This window comes from Mobula birostris, chromosome 27 (genome assembly GCF_030028105.1).
Source record: "Mobula birostris isolate sMobBir1 chromosome 27, sMobBir1.hap1, whole genome shotgun sequence".
In the NCBI taxonomy this organism is placed as follows: domain Eukaryota; kingdom Metazoa; phylum Chordata; class Chondrichthyes; order Myliobatiformes; family Myliobatidae; genus Mobula; species Mobula birostris.
This window is the reverse complement of record NC_092396.1, coordinates 32,158,234-32,169,593: the sequence shown is the minus strand read 5'-3', so window position 1 is coordinate 32,169,593 and position 11,360 is coordinate 32,158,234. Positions and strand designations below refer to the sequence as shown.

General features: G+C 44.5%; 1 protein-coding gene across 1 annotated transcript in view; it reads left to right on the top strand.

The window, feature by feature from the left end:
- The first annotated feature begins 2,134 nt into the window (after nt 1-2,134).
- Nucleotides 2,135-11,360, top strand: part of LOC140188779 (alkaline phosphatase-like) — an 80,647-nt gene continuing 71,421 nt past the window's right edge. Inside the window, exon 1 of the mRNA XM_072245404.1 lies at nt 2,135-2,333. The gene's annotated coding sequence lies outside the window, so the exon portion shown is untranslated. The remainder of the gene's footprint in view (nt 2,334-11,360) is intronic.

The window sequence follows — 11,360 nt, the reverse complement described above, 5'->3', positions numbered from 1 at the left end:
CTGTCACGCACTGTTGAACTTGAAATAACCTAACAAATCATACCAAGTAACACATAAAACCTAAGTTAACACTAACATATAGTAAAAGCAGGAATGGTATGATAAATACACAGCCTATATAAAGTAAAAATAATGTATGTACAGTGTAGTTTCACTTAACAGAATAGGGAAGATTAAGCCAAAGCCGATTTGTAGAAAAAAAATTGGCACGTACACACATGCGCACGTCATGTACACGCACCTCACGCATGTGCACACAGGTGCCCGCGCAAGGCTTCATGGTCATTGTAGTCTTTCTCGGGGTAAACACAAGTGTCCCGTATTTGACGGCTACTTTTGTCCCTTATTTGGGAGTGAGAAAGTTGGCAACCCTACTTGAACACCGCCACCCCCCAGTCAGCCGGTCTGCAAGAATATTGTTGATATTAAACTGGTCCACGGTGCAAAAAAGGTTGGGGAGCTCTGTTTTAGTGGAGCTCCAGCAACGCTACCGAATAGTGAAGTAGCAAAAATATGTCTATGATCACCTACACATTTTATTTAAGTGTTATTTCTCAAAAAGTATATCAGGCAAGCTGGCTCAACCGCAGACATATAAAAATTCCTAGAACAAAGAAGTACAGATACAGTTATTTTTATACCTTGGTTGCAAGGCACATTTCAGTCACAGAGTACATTAGTTACAGATAAATGATTATAGACTTCGAATTCACATTTTAAAACAAATCATTAGCCCCTCAATACCCATTATAATGTAAGGCTTTGATATTTTCTTCCACATAAACCTCTATTAGGCTGCCCCTCAACAATCTTCACTCTAGGGAAAACAGACCCAGCATTTCCAATCTCTCCCTATAGCCCAAGCCCTCCAGTCATGGCAAAATCTTTGTGAACCTTTTGTTTTTCCACCTTTTCCAGCTTAATCACATCTTTCTTATAGTATGGTGGCCAGAACTTAGCACAGTTTTCAGGTGTAACCTCACCAATGTTCTGTATGACTGTAACAAGATGTCCCAAATCTTGTACTCAATGTTCCATCTGATAAAGGCAAGCATGCCATACTATTTTGTCTACCTGTGTTGCCACTTTCCAGGGAACTACATACATATATCTTTAGGTGTTACGATTCTATAAAACACTCTACAGCCCTAGTTTATCTTCCCAAAATGCATTAACGTGCACGTACTTGAGTTAAATTCCATCTGCCATTCCTTAGCAAGTTGATCCAAGTGCTGTGTAACTTGGGAAGGAGCCCATAGGCAGATGGAATCTGAGTGAGATTTGTTTTTGAGATCAGGGGTTATGAGATGATTGGGAAAATGTGAATGATGTATAAATTAAGCCTCCTTTGAGATTAGGGTGAGAGGGTGCCAGAAAATGGCTGAATATGGATCTCCTTCTGCCAAGGGCATAGAACCTAGTGGGAGAATGATCTGCTCCCCAAATCCCTCTCCTCTTGTTGTGGGAAGAGAGAAGTAAAGAAGGTTCTTAGTAATAACAAGAAATGGTGACTTGGTGATAATATGATTTGAGAACTTGGAGCAATGGAAAGTGGGTTTTTCTAGGAATAATGGGAAGGGACAATCAGTATGATAACATACTGGGAATGTTGGATTTATTGAGGGTGGATAAAGCAAAGGAGGCTGGGAAAAGGGGACCTCTGTGCTAGGCTATATTTTACCTCACGTCTTCATCTCAGACACAAAAAAAATCACACAACGCTCTAATACAAGACAAAAAAGATACAGATGCTGGGAATCTGAAATAAAAATAAAGGATGCCGGAATCACTCGGCAGACCAGGCAGCGTTTGTGAAGAAAGAAACAAGAGTTGGCGCTTCAGATAGGCGACACGCCCGCGTCTCTACAGTTATTCGGCAGAAGGCAGTTTGCATTAAGTTCGGCTTTGCTGCAGTTTACACGCGCACAGTTGGCACTTAATCCCATAGAAAGCTCGGCGCCTCCGCGGGCATTGCGGCTACGATGTCACTCACGTTTGTCTCGGTGGCGTTTTTTTTCTGAAAACGCAGCCAACATCTCGGCAGTAGGTGGAGCTCCGCGTTTAAGCCAACCCTCGCCAAACATTAACTCACGGGCGAGAGGCTGCCAGAAAATGGCAGAGTGTGGGACCTCCTTCTCCCCAAGGGCAGAGAGACTGCCAAAGCTGGATGGCGTGCTCCTTGATATAAAGGAGACACTTCGGATACCGAACTGCTTCGTGCCGGCCGCTCATTCCACAGCCGCTTTCCAACTTTCACCGGGAGCACTTCACAAAAGAAACCATCCCTCTCAAATTCATCAGCTTTAACGGATTTAAAGGGCTACTCCCTGCAGGTGAGTGCACGACGAATTCTGCTATCAATTCCGTGACTATCCCGATACGTTTTATTCCCTATTTCTTGGAACTCTCTGCCATCTGAATTAATGAGTAAAAGTTTTTAAATTTTTTCTTAGCTGGTTTTAGGTATATGGAGTGCGCATTGTATTTTGAAATGGGAATTAAATGTCATCAGAGGAATTTTGGTGAATTCATTTATGATTTAATATCTGACGACACTTGGTTGAGTTGCAGAAGAATCGGGACAAGTGAGTTGTTAAGTCAAGTTTCAAGTGTCCGCGGAGGCTTCTGAGATGATTGGAATTGAGAGAACAAACTAGCCCAGAATGTTTATCCCGACCTGAGTGATAACGTTTCTAAATTCGAGTCCCATATTTTAATCTGCTTTCTTTCTCAATTATCCGATCACCCAATTTCCGAACTATCGAACCATTCATATGTTTTGACGCCGGGAAATGGTCAATCTTACCTTGACACGGGCAAACATCTATACTAGATTTTTCCTGCTTTTTTATTGACTGCATGATTTGACTATGCAAAAGGGAGAATAATGATGAAATACATGTGGTAGAAAGTTAAAAATCAAAAGGGAACTTCAGCTCTAAAACATAAACAGAAAATTCTGGAAATACTCAGCAGTTCAGGCAGCATCTGTTGAGGGAGAAATTACTGTTCTTGACCTGAAGTGTTACTAGCTCTTCTCTCTCCACAGATACTTCTTGATCCGCTGTGATTTTCTAGTACTATGTCTTTTGACTGTTTTGATAAAAATATAAAATGGGTATTGCTACACATAGGAATGCAATTTGAGTTGATCGCCCTCTCTCCCTTCCCCCCTCCCCACTTTCTCCCCTACCTCACCTCCACTTTCTCTCTGCTTTCTCCTTTTTGTCTCCTATCTACTTCTCTTCCCTGTCTCCATCCTTTCCTTCCCACACACTCCTATTCTCTCTCGTACCTCCCCTTCCCTCCACTGTCCTATCTTTCTTCACTCCCTCCCATCACCAACTGTCTGCACGTTCCCACAAAATTCCAGCACTACTTTCTCCCCTCCCATACCACACCTTCACCTTTCCTTCCCCTCCCCTCAACTCTCTTTCTAGCCCCTGTTTCTCATCCACCCTTCCTTCCCTACCCGTTTTCCTTCACTTGCACCTATCGAATCTCTTCCTTCCGCAGTCAAGCTCTTCCTCTTCCCATCTTGTTCCCCTTCTCTCTTATCTCCCTAGCTTTTGCTACTTTTCTCTCTCTCTCCCATTTCTTCTCCCTTTTCATCAACCTCATCCTGCCTTCCTGCCTGTGTTTCTTCTCCTTTCTCTTTTCTCTGCTTACTTCACCCTCTCTTCCACTTCTTCCACTTTGTTCACATCCTTTCTTTCTTTCTTCATGTTTTGCCCTCTACTCTCTGTTTTCCCCCCTCTTTCACTTCTCTCTGCTCCCGTCTCTCTCATTTCTTGACCTCCCACCCTCTTCTGCCCCCTACCATCACCCCGTTACCCCTCCCTTTCTTGCTGTTAGTACTGGAGGGGTAGGAATGTGTCACCCAGGACCTTAAACGAGCCTGCCTCCTTTACCAATGTGACTTAAGTGAGACAAAAGATACTGAGGAATGACAAACAGGACTCAGATTGAGTGTAGAAAGTGAAAGAAAGAGAGGGAAAGAATAACCAGTGATAAGACAAAAAAAGCTATTAAAGAAAACATTGGTAGTGCACAGTTCAAGTTGTTGTCATCCTGAGGCAGAGAAGTTGTATTAATAATGAACATAAATTCTAAGTATTAACTTCTATGATGCATTTAATGGTTAAAAATGTGCAAATTTAGCAAATTTTTTTTGTAATTTATTTTTTATTGACGTTCATCATCAGATGAAAATTTCCATAAGATGTATTTCAGATATTGTACATATAATATGCCACAAATCTCCACATAATATTTATCTGAGGTATACACTTATAGAAAAGAGGGGAAAGAAAGAACAAGCAAAAGGAGAAAACTATGTACAAGTAGGGAGTGATTTTTTTTTACAACATATTCATTGATTTGTGAGAATAAAATCAGGCTGTGAGGTGTTATGTAGTTAAACCATTTTTCCCAGTATGAATCAAATTGTTCCAACTTGTCAAGTCAAGTTGCTTTTATTGTCATTTCAACCATAACTGCTGGTACAGTACACAGCAAAAAACACAGTAAAATCGAAACAACGGTCCTCCAGGACCATGGTGCTGCATGAAACAACACAAAACTACACTAGACTATGTGAAACAATACAAAACTACATTAGATTTCAGACCTACACGGGTCTACCTAAAGTGCACAGAACAGTGCAAGACAGTACAACAATTAATAAACAAGACAATAGGCACAGTAAAGGACAAATTACAATATAATAATAAATGTTGTAAAGGTAAACAATGTTATAGCAGGAATTAAGAAAGAAATGAGCAAAAATTGCAAAGGGAGTGGGGTGGTGCTCAGTTGAATGTGTGTGTGCGTGCGTGTCTGTAGGTAGGTGTCAGATTAGACTCTGGGAATTGAGGAGTCTAATGGCTTGGGGGAAGAGACTGTTGCACAGTCTGGTCGTGAGAGCCGGAATGCTTTGGTACCTTTTGCCAGATGGCAGGAGGGAGAAGAGTTTGTATGAGGGGTGCGTGGGGTCCTTCACAATGCTGTTAGCTTTGCGGGTGCAGCATGTGGTGTAAATGTCTGTAATGGTGGGAAGAGAGACCCCGATGATCTTCTCAGCTGACCTCACTATCTGCTGCAGGGTCCGAGATGGTGCAATTCTCGAACCAGGCAGTGATGCAGCTGCTCAGGATGCTCTCAATACAACCTCTGTAGAATGTGGTAAGGATGGGGGGGGGGTGGGAGATGGACTTTTCTCAGCCTTTGCAGAAAGTAGAGATGCTGCTGGGCTTTCTTGGCTATGGAGCTGGTGTTGAGGGACCAGGTGAGATTCTCCGCCAGGTGAACACCAAGAAATTTGATGCTCCTAACGATCTCCACGGAGGAGTTGTCGATGTTCAGTGGAGAGTGGTCACTCCGTGTCCTCCTGAAGTCAACAACCATCTCTTTTGTTTTGTTCACTTTCAGAGACAGGTTGTTGGCTCTGCACTAGTCCGTTAGCTGCTGCACCTCTTCTCTGTATGCTGACTCATCGTTCTTGCTAATGAGACCCACCACAGTCGTGTCATTGGCAAACTTGATGCTGTAATTTGAGCTGTGTATTGCTGCACAGTCGTGGGTCAGCAGAGTGAACAGCAGTGGACTGAGCGCACAGCCCTGGGGGGCCCCCGTGCTCAGTGTGGTGGTGTTGGAGATGCTGCTCCCGATCCGGACTGAGGTCTCCCAGTCAGGAAGTCTAGGATCCAGTTGCAGAGGGAGGTGTTCAGGTCCAGCAGGCTCAGCTTTCCAATCAAGTGCGGAGGAATGATTGTGTTGAATGCTGAACTGAAGTCTATGAACAGCAGTCGAACGTATGTGGCTTTTTTGTCCAGATGGGTTAGGGCCAGGTGGCGGGTGATGGCAATGGCGTTGTCTGTTGAACAGTTGGGACGGTACACGAACTGCAGGGGGTCCATTGAGGGGGGCAGCAGGGTCTTGATGCGCCTCATGACGAACCTCTCGAAACACTTCATGATGATGGATGTGAGTGCAATGGGACGGTAGTTGTTCAGGCAGGACACAAGACTTCTTTGGCACGGGGATGATGGGGGTGACCTTGAAGCACGTAGGAACGATGGCATTGCTCAGGGAGATGTTGAAGATGTCAGTGAGAACATCTGCCAGCTGGTCTGCACATCCTCTGAGCACTCTGCCAGGAATATTGTCTGGTCCAGCAGCCTCCCGTGGGTTGACCCTGCACAGGGTTCTCCTCACATTGGCCACGGTAAGACACAGCACCTGGTTATTGGGAGAAGGGGTGGTCTTCCTCGCCGCCACGTCATTTTCCGCCTCAAAACGAGCATAGAAGTTGTTCAGCGCATCTGGGAGGGAGGCATCACCCGCACAGGCAGGTGATGTTGTCCTGTAGTTGGTGATGTCCTGAATGCCCTTCCACATGCGCCGCGTGTTGCTGCTGTCCTGGAAATGGCTGTGGATTCGCCGGGCGTGTGCACGCTTTGCCTCTCTGATGGCCTGGGACAGTTTGGCCCTCGCTGTTGTTAGGGCTGCCTTGTCCCCTGCTCTGAAGGCAGAGTCTTGGGTCCTCAGCAGCGCACGCACCTCCGCGGTCATCCATGGCTTCTGATTGGAGCATCTAGACCATAAGACCATAAGACAAAGGAGCAAAAGTCAGCCATTCAGCCCATCAAGTCTGCTCTGCCATTTTATCATGAGCTGATCCATTCTCCCATTTAGTCCCACTCCCCCACCTTCTCACCATAACCTTTGATGCCCTGGCTACTCAGATACCTATCAATCTCTGCCTTAAATACACCCAATGACTTGGCCTCCACTGCTGCCCGTGGCAACAAATTTCATAGATTCACCATCCTCTGACTAAAAAGCTTTCTTCGCATTTCTGTTCTGAATGGGCGCCCTTCAATCCTAAAGTCATGTCCTCTCGTACTAGACTCCCCCATCATGGGAAACAACTTTGCCACATCCACCCTGTCCATGCCTTTCAACATTCAAAATGTTTCTATGAGGTCTTCCCTCATTCTTCTAAACTCCAAGGAATACAGTCCAAGAGCGGACAAATGTTCCTCATATGTTAACCCTCTCATTCCCGCAATCATTCTAGTGAATCTTCTCTGTACCCTCTCCAACGTCAGCACATCCTTTCTTAAATGAGGACACCAAAACTGCCCACAGTACTCCAAGTGAGGTCTCACCAGCGCCTTATAGAGCCTCAACATCACATCCCTGCTCCTATACGCTGTTCCTCTAGAAATGAATGCCAACATTGCATTCACCTTCTTCACCACCGACTCAACCTGGAAGGTTAACCTTAAGGGTATCCTATACGGGGACTCCCAAGTCCCGTTGCATCTCAGAACTTTGAATTCTTTCCCCATTTAAATAATAGTCTGCCCGTTTATTTCTTCTGCCAAAGTGCATAACCATACGCTTTCCAACATTGTATTTCATTTGCCACTTCTCTGCCCATTCTTCCAACCTATCCAAGTCTCTCTACAGACTCTCTGTTTCCTCAGCACTACCGGCCCCTCCACCTATCTTCGTATCGTCAGCAAACTTAGCCACAAAGCCATCTATTCCATAATCCAAATCGTTGATGTACAATGTAAAAAGAAGCGGCCCCAACACGGACCCCTGTGGAACACCACTGGTAACCGGCAGCCAACCAGAATAGGATCCCTTTATTCCCACTCTCTGTTTCCTGCCAATCAGCCAACGCTCTATCCATGTATGTAACTTTCCCGTAATTCCATGCGCTCTTATCTTGTTAAGTAGCCTCGTGTGGCACCTTGTCAAAGGCCTTCTGAAAATCCAAATATACAAAATCTGCTGCATCTCCCTTGTCTAGCCTACTTGTAATTTCCTCAAAAAATTATGATAGGTTTGTCAGGCAGGATTTTCCTTTAAGGAATCCATGCTGAGTTCTGCCTATCTTGTCATATGCCTCCAGGTACTCTGTAACCTCATCCTTGACAATCGACTCCAACAACTTCCCAACCACCGAGGTCAAGCTAACAGGTCTATAATTTCCTTTTTGCTTGCTTGCCCCCTTCTTAAATAGCAGAGTGACATTTGCAATCTTCCAGTCCTCCGGAACCATGCCAGAATCTATCGTCTTTTGAAAGATCATCACTAATGCCTCCGCAATCTCCACAGCTACTTCCTTCAGAACACGAGGGTGCATTCCATCTGGTCCGGGAGATTTATCTACCCTTAGACTATTCAGCTTCCTGAGTACTTTCTCTGTTGTAACTGTGACCGTGCACACTTCTCTTCCCTGCCACCCTTGAGTGTCCAGTATACTGCTGATGTCTTCCTCAGTGAAGACTGATGCAAAATACTAGTTCAATTCCTCCGCCATCTCCTTATCTCCCATTACAATTTCTCCAGCATCATTTTCTATCGGTCCTATATCTACTGTCACCTGTCTTTTACTCTTTATGTACTTGAAAAAGCTTTTAGTATCCTCTTTGATATTATTTGCTAGCTTCCTTTCATAGTTAATCTTTTCCCTCTTAATGACCTTCTTAGTTTCCTTTTGTAAGCTTTTAAAAACTTCCCAATCCTCTGTCTTCCCACTAATTTTTGCTTCCTTGTATGCCTTCTCCTTTGCTTTAACTTTGGCTTTGACTTCTCTTGTCAACCACGGTTGCATCCTTTTTCCATTCGAAAATTTCTTCCTTTTTGGAATATACCTGTCTTGCACCTTCCTCACTTCTCGCGTAATCTCCAGCCACTGCTGCTCTGCCGTCTTTCCCGCCAATGTCCCTTTCCAGTCAACTCTGGCCAGTTCCTCTCTCATGCCACTGTAATTTCCTTTACTCCACTGAAATACCGACACATCAGATTTCGGCTTCTCTTTTCAAATTTCAGAGTGAACTCAATCATGTTATGATCACTGCCTCCTAAGGGTTCCTTCACCTCAATCTCTCTAATTGCCTCCAGTTCATTACACAATAACCAATCCAGTACAGCCGATCCCCTAGTGGGCTCAACAACAAACTGTTCTAAAAAGTCATCTCGCAGACATTCTACAAATTCTCTCTCTTGAGACCCAGTGCTGACCTGATTTTCCCAATCCACTCACATGTTAAAATCCCTCACAATTATCATAACACTGCCCTTCTGACAAGCCTTTTCTATTTCCTGTTGTAATTTGTATTCCAGATCACTGCAGCTGTTTGGAGGCCTATAAATAGCTGCCAACAGGGTCCTTTTACCCCTGTGATTTCTTAGCTCAACCCATAAAGATTCTGTACCTTCCGATCCTATATCACCTCTTTCTAATGATTTAATATCATTTCTTACCAATAAAGCCATGCCTCCCCCTCTGCCTACCTTCCTATCCTTCCAATACACCGTGTATCCTTGGACGTTCAGCTCCCAAGGACATGCATCCTTTAGCCACGTTTCAGTGATGGCCACAATATCATACCTGCCAATCTGTAGCTGTACGACGGGATCATCCACTTTATTCCTTATGCTGCGTATTTGGTACTTTTCGCTTTGATTTCACTGCAACTTTATTGCACTGCAACTCATCCCAATTGCTACAAGTTTGCCCCATCACCTGCCTGTCTTTCCTGACATCTTTACTGCTCACTATCTTAGATTTATTTCTGTTTTCCTGTTCCTCCGCTCTATCATTCTGGTTCCCATCCCCCTGCCAAATTAGTTTAAACCCTCCCTAACAGCTCTATTAAACTTTCCCACCAGGATATTGGTCCCCTTCGGGTTCAGGTGTAACCTGTCCATTTTGAACAGGTCATACTTACCCCAGAAGAGATCTCAATTATCCAAGAATCTGAAGCCCTGCCCCCTACACCAGTCTCTCAGCCACGCATTCATCTGCCTGATCCTACTATTCTTGCCCTTGCTAGCATGTGGCACAGGTAGCAATCCTGAGATTACTACCCTGGAGGTCCTGCTTCTCTGCTTCCTTCCTAACTCCCAGAAATCTCTCTTCTGGACCTCCTCCCTTGTCGTACCTGTGTCATTGGTACCAACATGTACCAAGACAACTGGCTGCTCACCCTCCCCCTTCAGAATATTCTGGACCCGATCCGAGACATCCCGTACCCTGGCACCTGGGAGGCAACACACCATGCGGGTATCTCTATCAGGCTCACAGAATCTCCTGCCCGTTCCCCTGACTATGGAATCCCCTATGACTACCACATTCCTCTTCTCTCTCCTTCCCTCCTGCACAACAGTGCCAGGCTCAGTGCCAGAGACCCGGTCACCGTGGGCGTCCCCTGTCGGGTCATCCCCCTCAACGGCATCTGGAACAAGATATTTGTTGCTGAGGGGGACAACCACAGGTGTGCTCTCCACTATCCAGGCATTTCCCTTCCCTTTCTTGACGTTTAGTGATGGTCTTGGACACAGTGATGTCATCAATACACTTGCTGATGTAGCTAGTCACTGATGCTGTGTACTCCTCTAAGTTGGTGGAGTTGCCATCAGCTGCAGCCTCCCTGAACATGTGCCAGTCAGTGTGCTCAAAGCAGTCTTGAAGAGCAGAGATGGCCCCTGCAGGCCAGGTTTTCACCTGCTTCTGAACTGGTCTGGAGCACCTGATGGGCGGTCTGTATGCTGGAATTAGCATAACAGAGATGTGGTCTGAGTAACCGAGGTGGAGGTGGGGTTCTGCCCGGTACGCATATGATTAACAGATGCTGTTATCTTCCCCATTTTGTAAATGTCCATTGTAATTTCCATCCATGCGTTTAAAGTAGGGCTCTCCTGTGATAACTATTTCCCGGTAAGGGTCTTTTTACCAACCACCAGCAGTATATTCATTAAATATTTATTTCTTTTCAACCATTCTTGAGGTATATGTATACCCAAATATATGGTCTTACTTTCTAAGGGTATTCCAAATCTGAAGATGTCTTGTAAGGCATTGTGTATCCCACTCCAATAGTCTTTGATAACGGGGCATTCCCAGAAAATATGATAATGGTTTGCATTTTAATTTCCTCAATTTCTCCAGCAAACAGGGAGGTTACTATCATAATGGGATTTCTGAGAGAGTGTAATAAAATATCTTATCAAGTTTTTCCACCCATTTCTGTGAACTGGTACACTTCCATTGATACCTCCATATTATTGTCCATTCTTTCTCAGATATTATTATCCCTCCTTCCTTCTCCCATTTTGTTTTAATGTATGAAGTTGAATGTATTGTAAGATTTGATAAACCCTTATACACGCTTGAAATGATTCTACTACCGTTATTTGAATTATATGCTTTTCGAAATAGCTCTATCAAGCATGTACTTGTCTTGGTTACATTTTTAACCGTCCACATACTGTCACATCTGTAAATACCAATAAAAGTCTTGCTTTTCTAATAAGTGTTTCTCTTTAAGCATTTCAAA